Source organism: Bombina bombina, chromosome 4 (genome assembly GCF_027579735.1).
Source record: "Bombina bombina isolate aBomBom1 chromosome 4, aBomBom1.pri, whole genome shotgun sequence".
Classification (NCBI taxonomy): Eukaryota; Metazoa; Chordata; class Amphibia; order Anura; family Bombinatoridae; genus Bombina; species Bombina bombina.
In genome coordinates, this window is record NC_069502.1 from 401,091,784 (window position 1) to 401,119,139 (window position 27,356).

Below are 27,356 nucleotides of genomic sequence, written 5' to 3' on the forward strand. Positions count from 1 at the left end.
TGTTCCGATCAGCCAATAGAATGCGAGCTCAATCTGATTGGCTGATTCAATCAGCCAATCAGATTTTTCCTACCTTAATTCCGATTGGCTGATAGAATCCTATCAGCCAATCGGAATTGAAGGGACACCCCTTAAAGGAGCCTTCCCTTAAAGGAGCCTTCCCTTAAGGGAATGACGTCCCTTAAAGGAGCCTTCATTCGTCGTTAGTCTGTCGGGGAAGAAGGCTGTTCCGCGTTGGCGGGATGAAGATGGATCCTGAAGAAAGAAGATTGAAGACCCCGCTTGGAAGATGACATCGCCCGGATGGAAGACTTCTTCAGCGCCGCTTGGAAGATGACATCGTCCGGATGGAAGACTTCTTCAGCGCCGCCTGGATGATGACTTCATCGGATGGAAGACTTCTTCAGCGCCCCTTGGAGGATCACTTCTGCCGCTCCGGATCTCCTCTTCGGTTCCATCGGTGGGTCGGCTGGCTGAAGACAACTCAAGGTAAGATGATCTTCAGGGGGGTAGTGTTAGGTTTATTTAAGGGGGGTTTGGGTTAGATTAGGGGTATGTGGGTGGTGGGTTTTAATGTTGGGGGGGTTGTATTTTTCTTTTACAGGCAAAAGAGCAGTTTTCTTTGGGGCATGCCCCGCAAAAGGCCCTTTTAAGGGCTGGTAAGGTAAAAGAGCTTTGAACTTTTTTAATTTAGAATAGGGTAGGGCATTTTTTTTATTTTGGGGGGCTTTGTTATTTTATTAGGAGGCTTAGATTAGGTGTAATTAGCTTAAAATTGTTGTAATATTTTTTAAATGTTTGTAACTTATTTTTTTTTTTTTTTTGTAACTTAGCTTTTTTTATTTTTTGTACTTTAGTTAGTTTATGTAATTGTATTTAATTGTAGTTATTTGTAGTTAATTTATTTAATTAATTAATTTAATGATAGTGAAGTGTTAGGTTTAATTGTAACTTAGGTTAGGATTTATTTTACAGTTAATTTTGTATTTCTTTTAGCTAGGTAGTTATTAAATAGTTAATAACTATTTAATAACTTCTAACTAGCTAAAATAAATACAAAGTTACCTGTAAAATAAATATAAATCCTAAAATAGCTACAATGTAATTATTAATTACATTGTAGCTATCTTTGGGTTTATTTTACAGGTAAGTATTTAGTTTTAAATAGGAATAATTTATTTAATGATAGTGTAGTGTTAGGTGTAATTGTAACTTAAATTTTATTTTACAGGTAAATTTCTCTTTATTTTAACTAGGTATGTATTAAATAGTTATTAACTATTTAATAGCTATTGTACCTAGTTAAAATAAATTGAAAGTTACCTGTAAAATAAAAATAAATCCTAGGATAGCTACAATATAATTATAATTTATATTGTAGCTATATTAGGGTTTATTTTAAAGGCAAGTATTTAGTTTTAAATAGGATTAATTTAGTTAATAATAGAAATATTATTTAGATTTATTTAATTAATATTTAAGTTAGGGGGGTTAAGGTTAGTGTTAGACTTAGGTTTAGGGGTTAATAATTTTATTACAGTGGCGGCGGTGTAGGGGGGGCAGGATAGGGGTTAATAAATTTATTATAGGTGGCGACGGTGTAGGGGGGCAGGATAAGGGTTAATAAATTTATTATAGGTGGCGACGGTGTAGGGGGGGCAGGATAGGGGTTAATACATTTAATATAGGTTGCGGCGGGGTCCGGGAGCGGCGGTTTAGGGGTTAAATTATTTATTTAGTTGCGGCGAGGTCCGGGATCGGCAGGATAGGGGTTAATAACTTTATTATAGAGGGTGGCGGTATAGGGGGGCAGGATAGGGGTTAATAGGTATAATGTAGGTGGCGGCGGTGTCCGGGAGCGCCGGTTTAGGGGTTAATACATTTATAAGAGTTGCGGCGGGGTCTAGGAGCGGCGGTTTAGGGGTTAATAAGTTTATTTAGTTGCGGGGGGCGCCGGTATAGGGGGTAGAACAGTGTAGTTTAGTATGGGTGCTTAGTGACAGGCTAGCAAGAAAGCTGTCAAAAAGCCGAAGAGCAGCGAGATCGGATGAGTGATAACTCTCACAGTCCGCTGCTCATCGCCCTGTACTTTGGTGCGCGGCTTTTTGACAGCTTTTTTGATAACTTAGGCAAAATTTTGCAGGTCCGCGGCGGCGATGTGAAGCGAGCATAGGCGGGCGTATTGAACCGGCGAAGGCAGGTAAAGTAGACGCATTGATAACTACCCCCCATGGAGTATTTTAGTAACTTTAACCATTTTAACCATTTAAGCTATTAATATCTAAGATTAAGCAAACTGATAAATGTAATAGCTAACTAAGGTGTTCCCTTAGTGACTGGCTTAACTGATTATAGGGAATTTATGGCCCATAATATATTTTTCCTTTGCACTTCCTTTTAATGTCTGTGGTGACGATCATAGCACACCATAGGCATCTTTTTTTTATTTGCCCTGTTAATCTTAGTGTGAATATTATCTCTGTTATATTCAATTTTACAATACATGCATGAAATCTGTACTTTAAACAGAGAAACAATTAACTGCTTTCAGAGAAAGAATATTTCAAGGTCAATGCATATAGCTCTATGGCTATGAAACACATCCTATATTATAAAAGACAAGAGTTTGTCTGAAGCCGTCATGCGCAGTTCAGACAAACTCTTGCAGCTGATCGCACGCGCACCCACCCGGCAGCAGCACGAGGACCCGGCAGCACAGCTGATTGCAAAACCAAAGCAGCGCGAGGACCGGCGAGTTCAGAAGATAATTTTGTACCAGGGGAGGCCGTTACCTTTGCAACGTGCGGTGTGAGCGAGGTATGAGAAATATTAGTTAAACACATAAGCGTTATTCACGAGTCAGCGTTTTTCATGAAGCAACTATTCAGATCATTTCCACTGCAATACTCCTTTCAACACATGGTAAACCACCAAGTATAAAGGGCTGTTAGATCAAAAATAAATGGGCTATTGTATGGACCCCAAGTGTAATGCCTCGATGTCAGTACATACAGCGTGACATACAACACACTTATATGCTGTCGGCCTGTCAGATTTCTCAGCCTTACAACTTACTGCATCATTTTCAGAATCACCAGAAGCAAATGCCTGCATACATGTGAAGTAAAGTAAACGTCAGCTGTATAGATAAGTTCCGTGGACCGCTACTGCTGAATATTATATCAGTGCGTCCAGCATAGGTACATATTAGTTGTTAACCTATCAGCCTGACAATCGTAACAACACGTTACTCTTCAATGCGATACAGCATTTCCCTGATCCAACATGTATGATGGTAAAGTGCAGACAGTAAATTCAAAGTGGTAAATTACCGTGTGTTATCCCGTTCTGTTTAGGAGAGATCTCAGATTCTTAGACTTCAGGGATTAACGGTTGCGTCCTCCTCAGCGTCTCCACCTCACACCGCTCAGCCTCTCACTGTTCGATACTCAGCCTCTCTGAGTGTGGTGACGTCAGGGCCGGCTGAAGCCTGTGCAGGCCAGGGCATGCTCAGTGGAAGTGGAATCCCCGTATTTCCACAACAAATAATAGAAAAAGAGTTATCCGTTGCACGTCCGGAACAAGGAACAATCTCCACTCAAGTATAAAAAGGTCAAAAAATCTTTATTCGATACTCCAAAGGATAAAACTCAGCAAGAGTAAGTTAAAAAAACAGTCTGACCGGTTTCGGCACTGCATGGCCGTAGTCATAGACGTATAACAGGTGTTACTGTGAACACCTTATGTACCTGTTAGCCAATCCCATCTATGGGGGTGGATTACAAAAAAGTTAAAAACAGACAAACTTAACTCTATATTTTCAATGGGATGAATTAATTGGTAAACACAAGCTGCATGGAACAATATAATAAATAGAAAATAATCCTATATTATAAAAGACAAGAGTTTGTCTGAAGCCGTCATGCGCAGTTCAGACAAACTCTTGTAGCTGATCGCACGCGCACCCACCCGGCAGCAGCGCGAGGACCCGGCAGCACAGCTGATTGCAAAACCAAAGCAGCGCGAGGACGAGAGAGAGAGAGAGAGAGAGAGAGAGAGAGAGAGAGAGGGAGAGGGAGGGAGGGAGAGAGAGAGAGAGAGAGAGAGAGAGAGAGAGAGAGATAGAATATAACACAACATGGCCCGTGTGAACGGGCTTTAGGACTAGTAAATAATATATTTCCTAAAATGTTTAGTGGCTCAGGGTACCCTCTGTCTGCTGCTCTCCCTTCAAGAGGGCTCTTTTTAGTTGGGGTCACCTTGTTTGCCCACCTACCAGTATACCCAAAGCACACATTCTTAGTTCCATTTTTCCAAGGACAACAAAACTATGACACAAATTATTCATTGTACTTTTTCCTAGGGGCAGCAAAAACTAATGCAGAGGCCACATGTGCTCATGGATTGAAAGTTTGCCTCCATGATTTAAATACTACACATTTATTAAAAGTTTGCAATCTACCATAACTTGTTTCCAGACTTCTTGAAGCAGCTTGTGAGATTTAAAGTTACAATTGTGCATCTGGAATCGCCAATGTTAATTTAGGTTGAGTTGTTTTCCCTCCACAAAGTTTAGTATTCTTATGGCTGGATTTGTCAATTTGCAGACGGACAGGGTTCACATGTTGTGAACCTATTTGCATTTCATTGCAGATATTGGGGAGCATTTCCCTATATTTACCATTGCTGCCCCACAGGGCTTGACAATCACCCCAGTCGAATGAGTCCAGGGAGATTTCCATCCGCCAACTTTAAGGGCTAGATTAAGTGGCATGCTATTTAGCTCTTTCGCTCGAGCATAAACACTGCTGGAAGTAATCTTTTTTGTGCGCGCAGGTTAGCATGCAAATTACAAAATGGACTAACTTTGGGGGACCACGCTAATTTTTTCTCTTTATAAACTTCAATAGAGAGCGCAGAATTACAAATAACCGATAATAATAATAGGAAAATATACAGTGCAATGTTATTTTTATTTTAAATACAGATATATATATATATATATATATATATATATATATATATATATATATATATATATATATATATATATATATATACATATATACCTATATTAGTATATACCAATATATCTATTCCTATATATATATATATATATATATATATATTTATATATATATATATATTTACATTAATATCATATATATATATATATATATATATATATATATATATATATATATATATATATATATATATATATATACACATTTATATACATATATATGATAATATTAATGTATATATATTTAATAATAAAAGTAACATTTTGTTCCATGTGATGAACATAGTAATGTAAAATATGCATAATACACTTCGGGTTTCATTCTGTAGGTCTAAAGCTGTGTCGGGTTAGCGCATATGAAAAATAAATTATCTTAAGGAGCTTTATTGAATATTAAATATTCAAAATAATTATTACAAATTATTATAGATGTGCTAACAAATTCTGAATAATCCATAGAATATATATATATATATATATATATATATATATATATATATATATATATATATATATATATATTACAGTATCTATAATAATTGTAATAACTATTATTAATCATTTTTAATATTTCATACTAAATATTTACATAGCGAGCCTTAAGATAACTAATTTTTCAAAAAATATTTTTTGTAATATTTCAAAAAGGTGCTTTGAGATTAACGATCCTTCAACTGCGCAAACCTGGCACCGCATTAGACCTAAAGCATGAAACCTGAAGCGTGTTACGCATATTTTACATTCATATGTTCTTCACATAGAATTTTTTTATTAATAAATATATATATATATGTTGCAGGTAATGTAAGAAATTAGGTAATCCTAGCATTACCCGGGTAAGCCTGACATTACCCAAGTGGCTGTGGGTAAAGCCTGCAGTAAAATGATAAATCTTCTCAGAGTGCATCAAGTGACTGAATCGAACATATATACGATGCACTGTAATTCACACAGCTTCACTATCTTTTTTGCCTCCACCTGGGGGATTAAAGGGGGATGAAGCCCCCTTGTAAACCTTATTCCCCAAGGTTCAATTGGGGTGGATGCCAGAGGATCGGCAGGGCGCCTTCCTTGAACCCCCCAGGCAGAGGCAAAAAAAATAGTGTATTTCATTACATCAGGCTTTACCCACAGCTGCTTGGGTAATGACAGGTTTACCCGGGTAATCCTGGGATTACCCGGATTTCTGACTTTAACCGTAACATATATATATATAATGTTAATGTAAAATATATATCTATACCTATATATCTATTGGAATAGCTACAAAGGTATAGGTATATACAGATATATATAGAAATATATATCTAAAATAAAAATAAAATGTTTCTGTATGTGAAGAACATTGGGATGTTACATATATACAGCTAAAACACTGTAACATTATTAAATATTATTTCTGAATTATTATTTAGACACCTGGCCATATACTATAGCTTTTAACTGTTATAAAATTAAATATGAACATTTTTATGAATAATTTTTATCAGATAGTATTGATATGAGTGTAACCCTTTTTAAAAAAAATATATTTACGTTGTGTTTGGTGCAACATTTATTTAATTCCTAACCTTTATGCGAGGTCTTTAGTCGAGCTAACCTGAGACGCGTTAAATTTTATTGCACTCCAGTAAACATGTTTACTTTCAACTTGTAATACACACGGAAATTAACATAACATTAGCGTGCCCCTGAAATTTAGCACTAAGTAAGTTGGAGGCGGAGAGGGTTTAAACCGATGCTTCATAAATATCAGTTGCAGGCTCAAATGAGCGAGCCTGCAAATGAAAGGGGCATTTGACTCATGAGAAATAAAACCTAATGTGTATTTAGCATTTTGAGATTTGCTTTTAGGGGGGGTTAAACACAAAGGGCCAGATTACGATTAGAGAGCAAACATTTGTGCCCGAGCGATAAGGGGTTTATTGCAGGGTTTGCGCTCGTCTGACTCATGAGAAATAAAACCTAATGTGTATTTAGCATTTTGAGATTTGCTTTTAGGGGGGGTTAAACACAAAGGGCCAGATTACGATTAGAGAGCAAACATTTGTGCCCGAGCGATAAGGGGTTTATTGCAGGGTTTGCGCTCGTCTGGCTTACCACTGGAATTATGAGTTGAAAGTAAACGCAATCGCTTAAGCACAATTGCGATTTACGCTAGAATGATTACCGCAACTTCAGAGCTGGTTAACTTTCGCGAAACATAAAAGTTGCACAAAACACATGAAAAATACATTACAAAGTATAGTTACACTCATAATAATACCATCTAATAAAAAATATTCAAAAAATATTGCACACAAAAGTTACAAAGGCTCAAAGATATGAGATTACAGGTGAGAAAAAAAGGCAGGCAAAGGACTTTAACATAGAGATACATACATATTGCAGACATCCCAACCTGCAAAAACTAATTTCAGGGAGGGGGATTCACCCACTACTGCGCCACCACCCTCCCCCCTCCCCAGTTATATTTTGGACACCTTGAAACCCTAAATAAGATAGAGCTATCTCACTAAAGGCACATTAAAAAAAAGTAGCTTTATTGCACAACCACATACAACAAACCTATTTTCCAGTGATTGTACGCTTGTTGAATGCCTAAATATTTTAGAATACTAAGTTTAATTACGTGCAGTAAATAAGGTAGTATTTGTGTTTTATTTAATTAAAATCAGTGGGGGTGTTTGGTTACTGATGCATGCTTTGAGGGTTCTATAATGTCCCAGCAACTAAAGGCATTCCTTAAAGAAACACTTTTCCGGATTTGGGCCACATTGGATAATAGTACTTGGAGTTTCAGGGAGATTGCACTCCATTTGCTGGCATCAGGGAGCTGCTATTACAATCAGGGAGACTCTCTGAACTTCAGGGAGAGTTGGGATGTCTGCATACTGTATACATCTTAAAAAATAGAATTATATTTTATAACTGTAATTAATTTCCTTCTTGGCAGTGAGAGTCTACAAAAACATTCATAACCTGTGGGAACACTTCACCTGGCCACCAGGAGGAGGCAAAAACAACCCAAACAGAATACTGAAATATCCCTCCACTTCCCCTACCCTCTCAGTAGTTTGAGCCGAAAATAAAAAAAAGTAGAGACACACAAGGGGTACAGAGGTGCCAAGACTGCTGCCTCTACACAAGTACAGGGCGGGTTTGTGGATTCACACTACCAAGAAGGAAATAAATGAATCAGGTAAGCATAAATGATATTTTCCTTCTAATGGCAGTGATAGTCCACAAAAAACATTCATAACCTGTGGAAAATTTATACCCAAGCTGTGTAATACACGCATGTTAGCGAGTAAAGTAGGGAAGGTAGTCCTAATAACTAGGAATCACTCTTGAAGAACCCTTCTCCTAAAAGAAGCCTCCGCTGAGGCAAACACATCAAATCTGTAAAATTGTGTGAAAGTGTGTAAGGAAGGCCATGTAGCAGCCTTACAAATCTGTTTGAAGTGGATACTACACAGGTAGAATGTGCCGTAATTCGAGAATCAAACTTCACAGAAGGAAAGAGTAATAGCTGAGGCCTTCTCCACCTTCCGCTTACCAGAAAACAGGACAAATAAGGAAGATGACTGACGAAAGTCCTTAGTAGCATGAAGGTAGAACTGCAACACTCTGACCACATACAACTTATCTAACAATCTATCCTTGGAGGATGATGGATTGGGACAAAGAGATGGGATAATGATGTGAGTGATAATGACCTTAGGTAAAAACCCCAGCTTTGTCACAGAGCAGCCTTTTCAGAATGAACGAAGACTGTTGAAGAAGTCTAAGAACAAGGTTAAGGCTCCAAGGAGGAGCAACGGGTTTGAAAGCAGGTCCAGTTCTAGCTATGGCCTGAACAAACTACTGAACATCTGGCAAATGAGCCAACTTTTTATGTAACACAATTGAAAGGGCAGAAATCTGACCATTATGGGAATTGGCTGACAGATCCTTCACCAGACCATCCTGAAGAAAATGCAAAAGATGTGGAATCCTCACTCTATGTTAGGGGAATCCATGCTGTTCACACCAATATAGGTAAGCCCTCCAGACCTTATAAGAAATGTGTATGGTGACAGGCTTGTGTGCCTGAATGAGAGTATCAGCGAATCCTCCCTGAGACTACACTAAACATTCAATCTCCAGGCAGTCAGCCTCATAGTATCTAGATTTTGATAGAAAAACAGGCCCTGTTCTAGAAGATCCGGTCTCAGAGGCAACCGCCATGGAGGAGCAGATGACATGCTCACTAGGTCTGCATACCAAGTCCTGCGTGGCCACGCAGGAGCCAGAATAATAGCTGAAATTCCCTCCTGTTTGAGCTGAGCTACCACTCGGGGCAATAGCACAATCAGAGGAAACAGACACTCTAGACTGAAGTGCCAGGGGACCGCAAGATCATCAACCAACTCTGCCTGAGGGTTTCTGGATCTTGACCCATATATCGGTAGTTTGGCATTGAAACAGGAAGCCATCAGATCTATCTCTGGCCAACCCCACATGCGGGTGATCTCGCAAAACACCTCCTGATTTAGGGACCATTCCCCTGAGTGGAGAGTCTGTCTGCCCAGTTCTCCCCACCTGGAATGTGGATACGTAATATCTGACAACAGTACGTCTCTGCCCGTTGAAGAAAGCGGGATACCACCTGCATTGCCAGTGAACTCTGTGTTCTGCCCTGATGGTTGACATAAGCCACGGTGGTGAAGTTGTCTGATTGGAATCGGATATAACGGAAGGGACAAAGCTGAGGCAACGATAGCAGAGTATGAAATATGGCCCTCAGCTTCAGAATGTTGATTGGAAGAGGCTCTCAGAGAACCCCACACAGTGCCCCATCCTGACAAGCTCACATCTGTGGTAATAATCACCCAGGATAGGCATAGGAAACACATACCCTGAAGAATGGGAGTCTGTGACTGCCACCAGTCGAGACTCTCTCTCGTCTGTGTATTACCTGAGACTGATCGGAATGGTCCCCATTCCACTGTCTGAGCATACACAACTGTAGAGGTCTCAAATGAAAGCAAGCAAACTGAATAATGTCAGAAGCCGCAACTATAAGACCTACCACATCCATGCATTGGGCCCCCGAAGTCCGAGTAGTAGATCGGAGCAGACGACAGGCCGTCTTAAGCTTCTCCTACGCTGATCTGTGAGGTATATGCGCATGCTGATGGAATCTATGATAAATGCCTAGAAAATGTACCCTCATAATCGGGACAAGAGAACTCTTTTCCAGATTGACCTTTCAGCCATGCATCAGAAGATACCAGAGTAACTTCTCCATGTGAGTTCTTGCTAAGGGTAAAGATGGTGCCTGGACCAAGATATCGTCCAGGTAAGGAGCTACCGCAATACCCTGTAGTCGGACTGTGGCCAGCAGAGCTCCCAGCACCTTGGTAAAAATCCTTGGTGCTGTAGCTAGACCAAACAGGAGAGCAATGAACTGGCAGTGTTTGTTTAGGAAGGCAAACCGAAGATATCTGTGGTGATCTCTGTGGATTGGGATATGAAGGTACCCATCCTGCAGATCTATGGTAGCCATAAATTGACCCTCTTGAATGAGAGGAAGGATGGATCTTATGGTCTCTATCTTGAAGGAAGGTACCCTTACAAACTTGTTGAGACTCTTTAGGTCCAGAATAGGGGACAACAAAGAGGTTTGAATAAATCCCTCTTCCCCTCTCGGACTGAGGTACCGGTGTCACTACACCCATGGCTATTAGATCGTCCATACATTTAAAAAATGTTGACCTTTTTTCTAGGTTCCCTGAGATTCTGCATAGAAGGAATCTGTCCCATGGGGCACGAGACCGAAAACCTATCCGGTATCCCTGAGAGATGTTGTCCAGCACCCAAAGGTCCTGGACCGACTAAGCCCAAACCCCTTGAAACAGAGATAATCTGCCCCCCACATGGCTTGAGCCCAGGTCGGGGGCAACCCCTTCATGCAGACTTATTGTCTGGGGCTAGCTTTTTGGGCAGCTTGTTCTTACCCCACCCCTGGGTGGGCTTCCAAGTACTTCTAGGCAAGACTACCATGTGTGCAGCTGTGCTCATCTGGTTTCTGTTCGGATGAAAGGAACTAAAATGTCCAGTAGCACATCCCTTGATCCTAGGCTTCTTGTCTTGGAGTAGAAAAGCTTCCTTTCCTCAATTGAAAGTTGCAATGATAGAGTCCAGGCCTGGTCCAAAAAAGTAATTTACCCTTGAATGACAAATACAACAGTTGTGACTTGGAAACCATGGCCACTGACCAAGACTTGAGCCACAGGGCCTTCTGGAAAGCACAGCAAAGCTAGAGTTAGCTGTTTTTAAATCTTTTCTCTTCTCCTGGATCTCCTCCAAGGCTGATTCTACTGTAACTAAATCTGACAAGGACTCACACCAGAATTTCGCTGCTCCAGCCACGGCAGCAATGCCTACCACCGGTTGAAAAAGAAAACCTGACTGAAGGACAGTGTTAATTTAGTTGACTAAAACTAGACTAAAATGACTATAACACTAAAGAAATTCTGATGGCTAAAATACGACTAAAACTAAAAATGGCATTTTAGTCAAAAGACTATGACTAAAACTAAATCAAAATGGCATTTTAGTCAAGACTATGACTAAAACTAAATCAAAATTTGCTGACAAAAACATTTTATGCAAGGTGTTATAATTAATCCATATCCAATTACTTCTCTCTTGTAAAATTTACGAAACTTAATTTTATTAAATTTTAAGTTAAAGACATGTTATATACCACCACAGTTAAATCCGTATTGCATGTTTAAACCTTAATACCATAAATAAAAACAGGTTAATAAACCTTTACTCCAGGAGTATATGAGTTTGGAAGTTCTAGAGCAGTGCTAATATCGTTGCCGAAAATTTTTCGAATCTGTGAACAATCAATTGACTCTTCCTATAGGAATAAGCATAACCCACAAATATGGGTTTAAGTTATGCTGTGCCTGTGCTAGCTGCAGAAACTTTTTGTTGTGTTGAGTTACTTGATACTTGTTTGAATTATTAACAGAGAACTGTTAAAGTTTTTATATTGGGCAATATGTGCAATACAGCCAATACAGTTTACAGTTTTGTGTTTTTATATTTTAAAGTTGCACTTCTGTTTGTTTATGAAACTTGTTTTTTTTTTAAGTTTAATAAAGATGTTACATATCACAACGGCTAAATCCTGTGTCTGTATTGCATGTTTAAACCTTAATACCATAAATATTAACAGGTGTTATGTCTACTCCTGGAGTATGTAATCCGTTTGCAAATTATAGAGAAATGCTTAAATAATGCATTACACTTTAACTAAACCCCTTAGATTTTAGTCGACTAAAATCTACTGGAGATTTAGTCGACTAAAATCTACTGGAGATTCAGTCAACTAAAACTAGACTAAAACTAAAACAATTCAGATGACTAAAATACGACTAAAACTAAAATGGCATTTTAGTCAAAAGACTAAAACTAAGACTAAATTCAAATTTGCCGTCAAAATTAACACTGCTGAAGGAAGACTTTCCTCATTTATCGCTCTACCTTTCTATCAAGAGGGTCCCTAAAAGACATATCCTCCAGCGGGATGCCTTTAACCAGAATAGATATAGCTCCATCAACCTTGGGTACAGTGCTCTACGCTTCCAAATGAATAGCTGGTAAAGGAAACATTCTCCTTAAAGTCGCAGAGGGAGAAAAGGGTACACCTGGCTTCTCCCATTCTTTGGATATAATCTCTACTACCACTGAAGGTACTGGGAACACATCTGGGGTTCTTAGCTTAGGTCTAAAGACCGAATCCAACCTCTGAAACTGGTTGTCCTCAGAATGCTTCGATTCCAGCACACCCAGAGTACTGAGAACTTGCTTGAGCAAATATCTTAGATCCTTTATTTTAAATCATGTGACCTCCTCAGAGTCCCCCTCTGATTCCTTGGAGGTGTCAGAGGATGACTGAGGAGTCATCAACATCATCAGAAGGTTGTCCAATACTGGCAACACTATCTTCAGGAGAACAGTGTTTAGACTTTTTCTTCCTTTTCCCTGCTATTGGCATGGCCCCCAGGGCAGCAACAATTGCAGATTGTAAGTGGGTTGCAAAATCATGTGGAAAAAGGCTAACTCCGGCTGGAGTTTGGGCATGGGAGTTGCAGAGGACTGCATGTGTAGCAATCGGCTTTCCTATCTGTGGCTGCAAAACTGGCATATCCATACAGCCTGAAGTCTGTGAATCCACTGAATGGCCTGGGGTAGATTGGTACTGCGAGGATCCTGCGGCTACCTGCATACTAGGGCCCCTTAAATAAGACTGCAGGTCAGTAGACAGACATGAGTTGCATAATTGTGCCAGAGGACACAATGTATGCATCCTGCAAAGAATAACCTTTGTGAGCCCCACAGCTAGGGTCACAAGCATTATAAGGACAAATCTGCTGCACCGCAATGCTCTGTTTAGGGTGTCTTACCATCTCTGTGACAGGTTGGACCTCGCTGTTATTGCTCAGCTCCAGGTATTTACAGATATATACACATATAAACACATTAATACATATGTATACATATAAAAACATATATAGTAGTGCATTGGAGCCCTTTGCAGTTAAGAAGATAAAAAAAATGAAAAAACATATTTATGCAATATTCATTTTTAATAAAGTGTGATAGTGTATATTTACTGTAAATATTTTACATTCCAATGTCCTACACATAGTGGAAAATATGTTCTATGTATTTATAATTAGATATGTCTATATATATATTTGTATATATCTATACCTATATATAATCATCTATATATATATATATATATATTGGTATAGATATACTGTATATTGTACAAAAAAAAAACCATAAGATATGTGTAGAAGTATTTATTTATAAATAAATAGAACATATTCCTGTATGTGAAGAACATTGGAATGTGTAATATTCATAGGTTCATGTCAGGTTAGGGAACATAAAAATATGCAATCGGGTTTGCACAAGAGTAAGGTTTTTTCCCACTTTTTTGTATGGGGGAATAAGTGAACGCACACTCGATATTGTAAGTTTGGCTTTTTGTGCTTGTCGGGTTAGCGCGTGAGCGAAAACAGTTTACTTTCAACTCATAATACCAGCGCATACTCGACGAGTGCAAAATGCTTACTTCTAGCGCAATTAGCTCATGATCAGGAGCGTTAATTAGCGCTCCACTTGTAATCTGGCTCAAAGTCAACTCCAGAACATCAATGCAATGTCACTCCAGAGCTGAATACAGCCAGTGAGCCAGTTAGGGGTGGCAAATGTGCATTGCACCAATCACTAGATTTGTTTACCTCTGGAGCTGCATTGCCACTCCTGTCCTGATTTTAACTATGTGTTTAACACATTGAGGAAGTTAAACACATAATTCTATGCAAACAACAGTCTAAAGCCCTTGAGTCTGAAAATATTGTACGACTATTTGGTATAAATGATAAACATTTTTCCAGCTCTGTACCTGTTCAGAAAAGAATGTGAAGAGAAACACTACAGAGAAAACTCCCATTTTCAGTGAAATACCCATCAAAACCTGGTTTTACATTCAGAGCTGCTTTAAATTATATTATTCAATTGACAAACATTGTTAAAAATTCCTCATTTATAAATATATTTTTCTTTCTATGGGGTGGGTCCTTTAGCTCCTGAAATGTTTTTTTGCTTTCCATCCAAATAGGTCAGTGTTTTTTTCAAGTGATCATAATGAAAATTGGATTTGTGAATTAAAAGTCCACAGCTACAAACTTGTTTTCACTAGAAAAGTACCCGGAAAGGCCTTTTCATGTTTTAAGTACTTAGTAGAGTGGTTTAAACATCTTTCCAATTAACTTTTATTATCTGTTTTGTTCTATTAGTATCCTTTGTTGAAAAGGATACCTAGGTAGGTTCAGGAGCTGCTGATTAGTGGCTACACATTTATGCCTCATGTTATTGGCTCACCCAATGTGTTCAGCTAGCTCCCAGTAGTGCATTACTGCTTCTTCAACAAAGGATACCAAATAAAATGAAGCAAATGAGATAATAGACGTAAATTAAAAAGTTGATTAAAATTGTATTCTCTATCTGAATCAAGAAAAATTTGGGGTTTCATGTCCCTTTAACCTATTGCAATCTTTTTGATGAGGTGGTACCTCATACCAATCCATTTGAATTATATTCATTCTTCTACTCCTGAGTAGTGCGGTGTGGTGTGGTGTGATCTACATCTGGAATCAAGTAGAAGACTACCGGTTTGTATTAGAAGGACATATGTCATCTTCTTATATTAGATTTAACAGTACTGAAGCTGTAAAGCGTGAAACCGCTCCACTGCAATATTGTATCCTTTAATTGAGATTAAACCTTTTGATAATGTGTTTTATAGAGAGGTCCAAACATGTTCATGATGTGCGTTTTACAGTGCTTGCGCCTACATGATTGGACTCGTGTTCACAATGGGTGATCTCGATTTAACATTAATTGATGAACTGGTTAAGCACAAATGACAATGGAATAAGATTGCATTTGGTATCTTTTGAACTTACACTTGCACAATCCTGTTTTAAAAGCCGGTTATGAAGACACCTGAACTTACAGTGTCAATCATGACAGTACGAGTATGACTTAGAAACAAACATAATATAAACAGATTGCTACACACAATTACTAGATGTTGGGATCTTGATCTTACTTTTCCTGCAGATCCCCTTAGCAATGAAAAGAGCTTTAAAGAATCTACACCATGTAAGCAAATACACCTCTAAAATATCTCTTGTGGTCATTTCAGAGATTCTTGCCGTCTGGGATAATCTACTTTGTCAGTTCCCAGCTCTTTCTATGAACCATCCCCATTGACCCGTCTATTGGAAAATAAAGCTTTAATTTTGTTCCAAGCTTACAAGGGGGCTTAAAAAAGGATGGGTAAGTCTCTTACGTGTTCCTATTTCTCTGGCACTCAATTAAAACTGAGCTAAAATATATGTTTCCACATAGGTTTAACTATTTCCAACTACACCACTTTATACCCATCTTGAAAAGAAGATAGTGATCAGACCGCAAACCCCATTTGAAATATTATGCTTTAAGCAACCTCTGTCTCTTATAAAATTATCCTCAATATTACAACCCAATTTCTACCATCTTATACATTCTCACAGAAAAAATTATTTAAACATACCTATTTTAAAAGAACAATAGAATAAGATTTTTTTTCTATTTCCTAAAAATCCTTAATCTCTGCCTCTGTTTAGAAACAAGTGTTCATTTTTGATTAGCTGGTACCTCATAGGGTTGTAGCGTCACTGGTGATAAACCTACAGGCTATAACACATTAGAGCATGTCATTTTTTCACTATAAGGGCCCTTTAAATTAATATGGCAGCAGTTAGCATGGAATGATCTAAGAAAAGGGTCTGAACAAGGAATTCCTGGTGGGCTGCGAGTTTACCTACATATAAAATAATGATGCTCATTAGTATGCAGATTCTCGAAGGGGAGAGAAAAACAGGGAGCACCAGGCACTAATAGCAACATTTTTTTTCTGAAGCACATGCAAATCAAATTATACAATTTTCAAGGTAATTTACCTCACATATCAGGTCTATTTTCTTCATTTCAATAAGTGCAATGAGTATTTTGAAACAAATTTGCAGCCTTTTTTTCAGCGAGATGAAACATGGAAACCTACAGGTGTAATATGCTTAGATTGTTCTGATACCAATGGTTAGAAAACTTGATATATGCCCAATAAATGCCCCTGTTCAGCCCACTCGCTAATGCTGTGAGATGCATTGCACAATCGAATTATAAGGAACCCATCAAATTTTGACATCATGTTTATAATTTCAACTTTGTTGCCATAAATTACTGTGTACCTTCAGTATCAGTTTAACTGTCTACATTGAATAAGTTTTTTTGCACAAAATTTAAGGACAATTTGTATAGAACAATGTAAATTTGCAATCTTTAGGTTTAAAATAATGTACATTTGCAATCTGTAGATATTGACAGATTTTTGGATGTGTATGGTTTACAAATTGTAATGTATAAAATGATCTGGAATTTTACAGGGTACATTAAATGCACTTTTAAAAGGCTTTGTATATTGAGCCCTATGTATATATATATCTCTATTGTATATAGAAATGTAGGTTAGCTCCTTAGCGAGATATACAGCTGACAGTGTAGAAATGTGCCTTTAGATCATCTCGACATGGACTTCATAGCACTGATAGATCATTTTAGATCCTCTTATTTGAGTGGAAAGCTTTACATCATTGGGCCTTAGATCTCATGGGATCCTCTGCAGCTCCTGTCAGCAATAGACCCCCTGTAGACCCTATCAACCATATAGCACATGAGACCTCAGATCTTGCAGCACATTTCAATGATATGCTCATACTTAACCCCAAACCAGACCCATCTGTTTAGTGTCTGGATTTATTACATTCATTTCACTAAACAGGTAAAATAATAAACTGTCCAGCTAAATTCTGGAGACCTGAAAACACATAATGGATTTGTGTATGTTTGGGAATGTGCATCAAACCTGTTCATAATCCTCCCAGATAGAACAGAAATGAAACAAATGCAGAGAAAAGGACTAAGCTCTTTCCAAATGTCTTCAGTTCAATGTACTGATTGACAGTGCTACAAAAGGAGTAGGTGAAATACCATCACAGCCAATTATCTCATATAAAATTAAATTAAAAGAATGAAGCCTGTGTTCCATATATAATTAAACTTCTTATATTCATCCAATGAGTGACTGTGAGACTTAGGGCAGAGTCTGGCCAGTCAAAGGTTGGAGTTTGGTTGGTTCATTGGTGGAATTGGGCTGTTATTTAGATGGGCTTTGGGAGGTCCACAATTGAGCTCTGCATATTGGGGAGGGATCTGGTCATGATGGAGTTTGAATTGCATTCTTGGGGGGGGGGGGGTTGGGGATTCTCAGTTTCTTTAATAGAAACCTTAAGATAATCTCAAGGGGAGAAAGGGGAGGTGGCAGAAGGGACAGCTGGACAAAGATCACAATATGTGACAATATCACAAAATTAGATGATTATGAGCTCTGATATTCACATCTTGCTGTGCCATGCAGTCCATATAAAACTAATCCAAATGGAAGCATACATAGTTGTTTATTAAAACTCATTGTCTGATAAATACATAAATACAACTCCCACAGCTCTATTGGTGGAGAGGACACACCTCTGCCAGCCTAATAAGAAAGCATTGGCTTTTTTCATTATTCAGGAGAGGAACATGTAATAATACTGTAATACATTTTGAAAATCTCTCCTGTACAAAGAAAAAAAAAAGTTTCAATCTCCCTTAAAGGGATATGAAGCCCACATTTTTCTTTCATGATTCAGATAGAAAAATAAAAAAAATGAATGGTAAGAACAAATAATCCCCTTCAGGAGTGGAGCCGCTGCCTCCCACAGTTTCTCCCATTGAACTGTTAGTAGATATGGTTTGGTTAGAGGGGCGCTTGCTCCAATGTGTAATCCACCAATTCGATGTCAATCCAGAAGGCTCTGGAAATGAAAGGACTCCAATTTTGTGTTTGTATACACTCAATAAAAAGTGCAGTATACTCACTGAATCAAAAATCCAGTATCACAACGCCACAGTATAACAAGAAAAAAACCTTATTGTCTTTATAAAAACATAGGTTTATTAAGCTCTAGGCGTTTCAACAAACCAGTCGTCTTTTTCAAGAGCAAGTTAAAAGTAAGCTGATACTGGATTTTTTATTAAGTGAGTATACTACACTTATTTTTATTGAGTGTATACAAACACAAAATTGGAGTCCTTTTATTTCCAGAGCCTTCTGGACTGACATCGAATTGGTGGATTACACATTGGAGCAAGTGCCCCTCTAACCAAACCATGATTCAGACAGAGCATGCAATTTTAAGCAACTTTCTAATTTACTCCTATTATCATTTTTTTTTTATTCTCTTGGTATCTATATTTGAAAAGACAGGAATCTAAGCTTAGAAGCCAGCCCATTCAGCACCCTGGGTAGAAAAGTATGGAACTGCAGGGTGGGTGAAATTAAAAGAACTTATTTTTCTTCACAGTAAAATATCCAACACCAGCATACAAGGAATAGCGTCTCCAAATAAACGTCTTACGAGTTTTACACCCTCTAGTGGTGCTTGATCATAGACATAGTAGCCCAAAGGTACAGGTTCATTTATAGACATACCATAAGGGAATTAACCCTTCACATACTGTTTTAAAAACAATACATAGGAAAATCACTATGGTGGATCGAGGTGGTGCATTTTCTTTTGTTTTATCTTTCCAATACAACCAGTACAAAACCAATACATTTTAATTAATAAGGAGAATTAACAGGCACATAAGATTTTTTCTAAAGTTTACAAAAGACTTATAAGTTAGACTAGCCTTGAAGTCTATTCATGTTCTCTTAAATATTCCTATATTATTGAATATTATACAAGTTTTTAGAAAAGGTTTGTATATCGATAGAGAAAATATACCTGATTAGTAAAGACTCAACTGATTTCTCAAAAAGAGAACACCATAGGGATAAAAGAAAGGTTAGGATTACAGTTACAGTATTATGATAAAATTAAAATAAAAAATTGAAATTGAAATTAAAATTAAAAACTCTATAACAGCTTGTCTGGACCCACAAAATACTCAATCACTTCCCATAAATGGAGAATCTAGCAACTCCTGCCGGCTAGGAGTGTCAAATAAATGCAACCTACAGCTATAATAGTAAAATAATAAAATAATATACACTAGAAAGAAGAAAGGAGAAGAAAGAAACAGAGCAACAATTGAATATGATGATACCCATCATAGAAAGGATGCTAGGTCATAATTTTCATTGAGACCTCTTGGTTGTAAGGTATTCAATTTGAGTATCCAGTGGGTTTCACGTTGATTCAAAATTCTCTCACGATCGCCTCTACGTCTATTGATAGGGATATGTTCAAGTCTAAAGAACAAAAGGTCTTTTTTATTGCTCCCATGTACCTGTTTAAAATGTCGAGAGAAAGAATGTTTAAGAAAACCTGTTTCAATATTATAAAGATGTTCATACACTCTTTTGCGTAAGGGACGTGTCGTTCAACCTACATAAACTAAATTACAGCTGCATTGTAAAATGTATATAACGTAAGTAGAATCACAGTTTATGAAATGTTTCATTTTCAGCTGTATATTTTCATATGTATACATTCATTTTTTCTTTGGAGAATATTTACAGTAGTAAAACCCTCCCACAGCTATGCCACCACATCTATGCCACCCTTTTGGAGGGACAGAAGTTAAAGTATGAACTATTTTGTTATCATGGATTTCAATATTGTTTTTTGTTGTTTAGATGCTCTTTTTATATTTTTCCCATCTAATAAATTTCAGGCTCATATCAGATGGGGAGAGATCCATTTTAAATTCCTTCCTCTCTTGCAAATCATATGGTTTCTATCAGGTAGGTTAGGTCCCAATATTGGATCCTTTTTAAGCAAATGCCAGTGATTATTTATAGTGTATTCTATCTTTTTCTTATCTTGGCAATAAGTAGTTAGCATTCCATTGCAAAAAGAACCTTCATAGTTGTTACTGACAATAATATTACCATCTATGGTTTTTATATAGTGTTTTTTCTTTTACTTACCTCTGATTTACCCTCCAGGAAGTTTTTCTGTTCCAACTTGGTTATCTCGTCTATATTGTTTTCCAGTATAGATGACTCAAAACCCTATTCAATAAATCTCCCTTTAAGCATTTTTGCCTAAGAATGAAAATCAAATATATTGGTACAATTTTTCCTTATACTGGCAAATTGGCTCTTTGGTATATTTTGGAGCCATTTTTTATCGTGGCAACTATTGATGTTAAGGTAGGTAATTTGGTCAACGCTTTTAAAATAGGTTTTTGTTATTATTTTATTATTTTCACTTGTAATTTCCAAATCTAAAAATTCACATTGATTATTATCTATCTTGTGTTCAAAAATTAAACCTAAATTATTATTATTCAGATGTTCTAAAAAATTTTTAAATAATTTAAATCTCCTCTCCAAATTAGAAACACGTCATTTATGTATCTTCTATATACTATCAGATCCTTTGTAAATCTAGCCAATTGGGAAAACAAATTCATTTTCCCAATTGGCTAGAAGAAGGTTTACATAGCTAGGGCCAAATCTAGTCCCCATAGCTGTGCCTTGGGTTTGTTTATAAAATTTTCAGTTAACTCTCTCTGAGTATATGTTGGGAAATCAAATTCCGAAAAAAACTTTTTTATGCTTTCTATCCCTTCTTCGTTGTTGATTACAGTATACAGAGATCTTATATCAGCTGTTACGAAGAACCAAGAGGGGTCCCAAATTATGTCTTCAAGAATTATGAGAAGTTCTGTACTATCTATCAAATAAGATGTGGTTTTGGGAACTAGAATCTGTAGAAAAAGATCTACGTATAGTGATAAGTTGGAGGATATACTAACGATTCCTGAGATTATTGGTCTCCCGGGAGGGTTTAAGATGTTTTTATGTATCTTAGGGAGATGGTACAGGATTGGTATCCTTGGTTCTCTTATCAAAAGAAAGTCAAATTCTTAATTACAGATAGCTTTAGTTTGTAATCCTAATTTTAATAACCTTTCGCGTTCTACAATTAATTGGTTGATAGCTTTGTTCATCAGACAACAGACGGAGGACCTCATTTTATATCGTGTGTAGTTAAAATATTAAATGATTCTAAGAAACCTCCTCTATTGGGTATTGGATTCAATTTGGATGGTGGTCTTAAATTTGTATATGAAAAGATTTCTTTATCCGGATTTGAATTTTCTTTATTTAATTGTTCCAATGTATAAATATCCAAGATATCTATCTTTAGCTGATCTTTATTTTTATTTTTAATATCCCACATTTTTATAGGAGCATCAGATGATTTTTTCTTTTGTATTTGGAAATGTCTATTGATAGTTTCCTTATAAATTTCTGGAAATCAATTTGTATGTCAACGTTATTTGAATATGTGGTAGGGGCAAAATTGAGGCCTTTTCTAAGTAAATTAATTTGACTTACAGTAAGACAAATATACCAAAATATACCAATTTGCCCGTATAAGGAAATATTGTACCAATATACTTGATTTTCATTCTCAGGCAAAAATGCTCAAAGGGAGATTTAGTGAAAAGGGTTTTTAGTCATCTATACTGGAAAACAATATAGAGAAGATAACCAAATTGGACTGGAAAAACTTCCTGGAGGGTAAATCAGAGGTAAGTAAAAGAAAAAACACTATATAAAAACCATAGATGGTAATATTATTGCCAGTAACAAATATGAAGGTTCTTTTTGCAATAGAATGCTAACTACTTATTGCCAAGATAAGAAAAAGATAGAATACACTATGAATAATCACTGGCATTTGCTTAAAAAGGATCCAATATTGGGACCTAACCTACCTGATAGAAACCATATGATTTGCAAGAGAGGAAGGAATTTAAAATGGATCTCTCCCCATCTGATATGAGCCTGAAATTTATTAGATGGCAAAAATATAAAAAAAAAGCATCTAAACAACAAAAAACAATATTGAAATCCATGATAATAAAATAGTTCATACTTTAACTTCTGTCCCTCCAAAAGGGTGGCATAGATGTGGTGGCATAGATGTGGGAGGTGTGACTACTGTAAATATTCTCCCAAAAGAATAATAATGTATACATATGAAAATATACAGTTGAAATTTAAACATTTAATAAATTATGATTCTACTTATGCTATATACATTTTCTATGATGGATATCATCATATTCAATTGTTGCTCTGTTTCATTCTTCTCCTTTCTTCTTTCTAGTGTATATTATTTTATTATTTTACTATTATAGCTGTAAGTTTGGACCTTCCCTGTATTTTAATTTAAATTCCTTCCTTAATGTAGTTTGGATTTATCTGACACTCCTAGCCGGCAGGAGTTGCCAGATTCTCCATTTATGGGATGTGATTGAGTATTTTGTGGGTCCAGACTAGCTGTTATAGAGTTTTTAATTTAAATTTTTTATTTTAATTTTAATTTTTTATTTTATCATAATACTGTATTGGGATACAATGTTATATAATGTTTCCATGCAATTGTGCCGATAACATGGCTGTCTCAATTATTTAAATTTTTGAAATATTGTATTAAGGTATATTGTTTTCCATATGGTCGATATACACTTTTCCAAAATAGGTGGATCATATTACTCCTATAGTGTTATAAATAGCGATATATATACTTCGCAAAAATTAAATCTGAGTTTTACGTTTTAAGCTTTGCTATTGTTAGGTCAATATCATGAGTATATATGTATATATTTTATGATTTTCGGTCTCCAAAAGTTCTCATGTATGTTTCTTTTTGTTTTGTTAATACATATAAAAAGTATTGGAGAATTAGTTATATGCCCTTTTCAAAGATGGTTGCTTCATTGTTACCCATTCATTTCTATTGGCAGCCGTCATCTGTCTGTCAAATATTTTGAGAAATTGTATTGGCTATCATCAAACAGGAAGTAAGACATCACATGGGTATTTAACAGCCAACTGCTTCTTACTTACTCTACACCTGATGAAGGGTAGTGACCCAGAAACGCGTAGTAAGTAATAGTAACATTTGTCTGACCAGACCCGTAAGTTGCGGCTTGCTGTTATTTTACTTTTTTACTTTTCACTGTGTAACTTTTATTTAGTTTTCACTGCATTATTTAGTGCATTTAATAGAACTTGTATAGGATTTTTCGGAACGAGTGTGCATTTAGCAGCCACTGGTTTTAACCAGCCTGATTTTTTACTCTGTTCAGAGTTCCCCAAATTGTAAACACACCGCTGTATGTTCAGTATTCTCAATGCAATAATTGCAATCACATCTTTGTTTGTCTAGTATTTCTAATGCAATTTCAAGTGCAATTTTAATGTTTTTCAGTGTCTTTTTACTATAATAATAAAAAATAATTGTATTCATCCTTTGTTGCACATTATTTGATTAGCGCTGTTACTGTTTTATATTTATTTGTTCGGTCCTTTTTATAACAGCAGCTTATATTCTCTAAAATTATTGAATTCACTAAATTAATTAGTTAAATTCACTAGTGGCGCTCTCCTTTTTTTCCACTTCTTTTCTATCCATATAATGAAAGAAAACATTTGGGTTTAGTATCCCTTTAAATGTTTGAAACAGCTATAGCTTTTACAAGAAGCAGTTTTGCTATTACATGTATATTACAAAAATGCTTCTATTTAAAACTGAAATGCATCCACATGGTTTCCAATTTTGGCTGGAATGTCCCTTTAACTGTGGTGCAAAATTTCTGACTTTAAACACAGCACTTACTCAGAGAGCCTAAGATGCTTGTACCATCTGGTAATGACACAATTTGTTAATTTCTGACATGATACAAGCCCCACTGGTGCTCTGAGCAGCTGCAGTATTTAAAATTTGGGTGCAGTGACAATATCTAGCTATGCTTCTCATGCACGTGCAGAGAAAAATGTTAACACTAAAACAGTGATTACTTTTTCTAGAAGCATTTTTGCCAATACATGTATATTGCAAATATGTTTCTATTCAAAGATGTAATAAATCTATGTGCATTTATGTTTTGACCGGAATGTCCCTTTTAATAGAAACATTCAAATTTAAAGGGACAGAAAAGACAATACAAAAATGGTCTTAAATACTCTAGCAACTCTAACATTTTAAGGAATCTGCTATTTATTATTATTATCTTTATTATACTGTTATCTCTAAATTACATTATTTTAATCCCATATTGGCGTGAGTTTACTGAAATGCTTACTGGCCACACTTTAAACAAGCTTGTGTAGGATGTTCCAAAACTGACCCTTTTCCACATCCCAGCAATCAGTTGTAAAGTTGTTGTTTTTAATAATAACAGTAACAATGTTGCAGTTTAATTTATAACATTATTTTAATTTAAATAGTCCCATATTTCTATTCATTTATATACCCCTTGAATTCTTATAAAGTCATAGATAATTTAATTTTAAATCATCAGCGGCTTCTTTTTATTTTTCATTAGATTGGGATGACAATAAAAAATAAATTCTTAAGCATAAGAACTAATCTTTTTTTTTTAATATATAGTTTTATCCCATCTCTTTCAGAAAAAAAAAAACATAATTCCAAATATTTTCTGTCAAAATGGTGATACATTATTCTCAGAGACAAGTCTTATTTAGAACAATGTAAGATTTGGAGCCAAACATTTTTAAAATCTGATTTTTTTTTTATAGTAAACATTGTTAACAAAAAATGCGTATATGTGAAAGGGTTACACTTTTATTCAGGAGAAACCTCTGACAAACTCGAGAGAATCAGAGAAATACCTAAGGACACATCTACTGCATAATTAATGGCTTTACTGGGACTTCTGGTTACTTCTGGTTACTTCTGGTTACTGAATGTAATGGCAAACAGAGTCCCAAATCAAGCTTGACACACAGTCTATATCACATACATGTAACACAACTAGAACTTACAAGTTCTTACTGTTGTATTTTTTTTTTTTTGTGCTTTAACAAGTAATTCTAGCAGCCATGCACACACATTTTTTTATTTTATACATATAGGTTTATATTGTATTCTCTAATAAGGAGATAATTAGAGATAATTATAATTATCCTTTGACTTATTCTGTGTAACATTAAAAAAATTAAGATCATACTTTGTATATTTCTGTGTATCTTTTACAAACTACATTGCACTTTGCATTTGTTTTATATAAAATACAACTGACAGTTTCAGAAAGTGGGAGGGACAGGCAAGTTTCTTGGGCTGAACAGTGGAATTCCTAGGGTATGTCTGAAACTTCCCAACAATTCTCATGATATGCTCTAAGCATTTTACACAAGCAAGTCTCGCCAGCTTTATGTAGGTGAATTGTGCTTATAATTGACAATACACTTATTTAACTGACAGAATAGTAATGTTTAATAAACTAAAGGCAAATGCAAGATAAATTGTAGTGAAAACATTTCAGTTTAATTTGTACATGCTGCTAATAATGAATTTATACTTACTGATAAATTTATTTCCTTCGGGATGATGAGAGTCCATAGCTTCATAAAATGTGGGATATATTCCAGCCTATCAGGATCCTCCTGCTGGCCAAGAGTGAATATCCCACTAGTAATTGGAATGACTTTGTGGACTCTCCATGTCTTAGGAAAGAAAAGAAAATGTATGCTTACCTGATAAATGTATTTCTTTCCAGATATGGAGAGTCCACAACGTCATTCCAATTACTAGTGGGATAGTCACTCCTGGCCAGCAGGAGGATCCTGATAGGCTGGAATATATTCCACATGTTATGAAGCTATGGACTCACATCAGCTAAGAAGGAAATTAGAATTTTGTTTAAATAACAAGTAAAAAAACTTGTACGCAATATGAAGTCTAGATTAATATTAAATACAAAGCACAAAGGGTAAATGTAACAAAACTTTCATGTCATGTAGTGTAATATTGTACTGGGTTTGTCTCTCCTTTACATGCAGAAATGCAGGGAACGCCTCTTAGGTAATTTTTTTAACATTTTGGGGCGCGATCCGATAAACGGCGTAGTTTGCGGCGCAAGCGAGGGAACCCGCGTTGCCCGCAGTTTCAGCTCGCAACTCGAGCTATCCAATATGCGGCGCCGTCAGTTGCTAAAGTGGCGCAAGTCTGACAAAGTAGCGATGTCCAGAAATCTGCGTAAGTACAGATTTTTGGAGTCGCCAGTGATTTGCGCCACGTTAGAAACTGCCGGCGCCTACAAAACCTGACTAAAGTCTAAATCACCCGCACTGTCTAACACGCCTCCTAAACATAGCCCGACACGTCTAACCCTCTATCCGCTATCCCCCCTCACTAGCCTAACAATAAAAAAATGTATTAACCCCTAAACCGCCGCTCCCGTAGCCCGCCGCAACCTAATAAAGTTATTAACCCCTAAACCGCCGCTCCCGTACCCCGCCGCCAGCTATATTAAATCTCTAACCCCCTAAAGTGAGCCCCTAACACCGCCGCCATCTATTTTAGAATTATTAACCCCTAATTTAATCCCCCTACCCCGCCGCCATCTATATTAAATTATTTAACCCCTAAAATACTAAACTATCCCTACCACTAAACCTAAGTCTAACCCTACAAATAGCCCTGAAAAGGGCTTTTTGCGTGGCATTACCCCAAAGTAAACTGCTCTTTTGCCAGCCCTTAAAAGGGCTTTTTGCGGGGCATGCCCCAAAGAAAACTGCTCTTTTACCAGCCCTTAAAAGGGCTTTTGGCGG

General features: G+C 36.6%; 1 protein-coding gene across 1 annotated transcript in view; it reads right to left on the reverse strand.

Annotated features, from left to right (window-relative positions):
- MCF2L2 (MCF.2 cell line derived transforming sequence-like 2) overlaps window positions 1-27,356 on the reverse strand; it is a 1,253,992-nt gene that overhangs the window by 1,056,355 nt on the left and 170,281 nt on the right.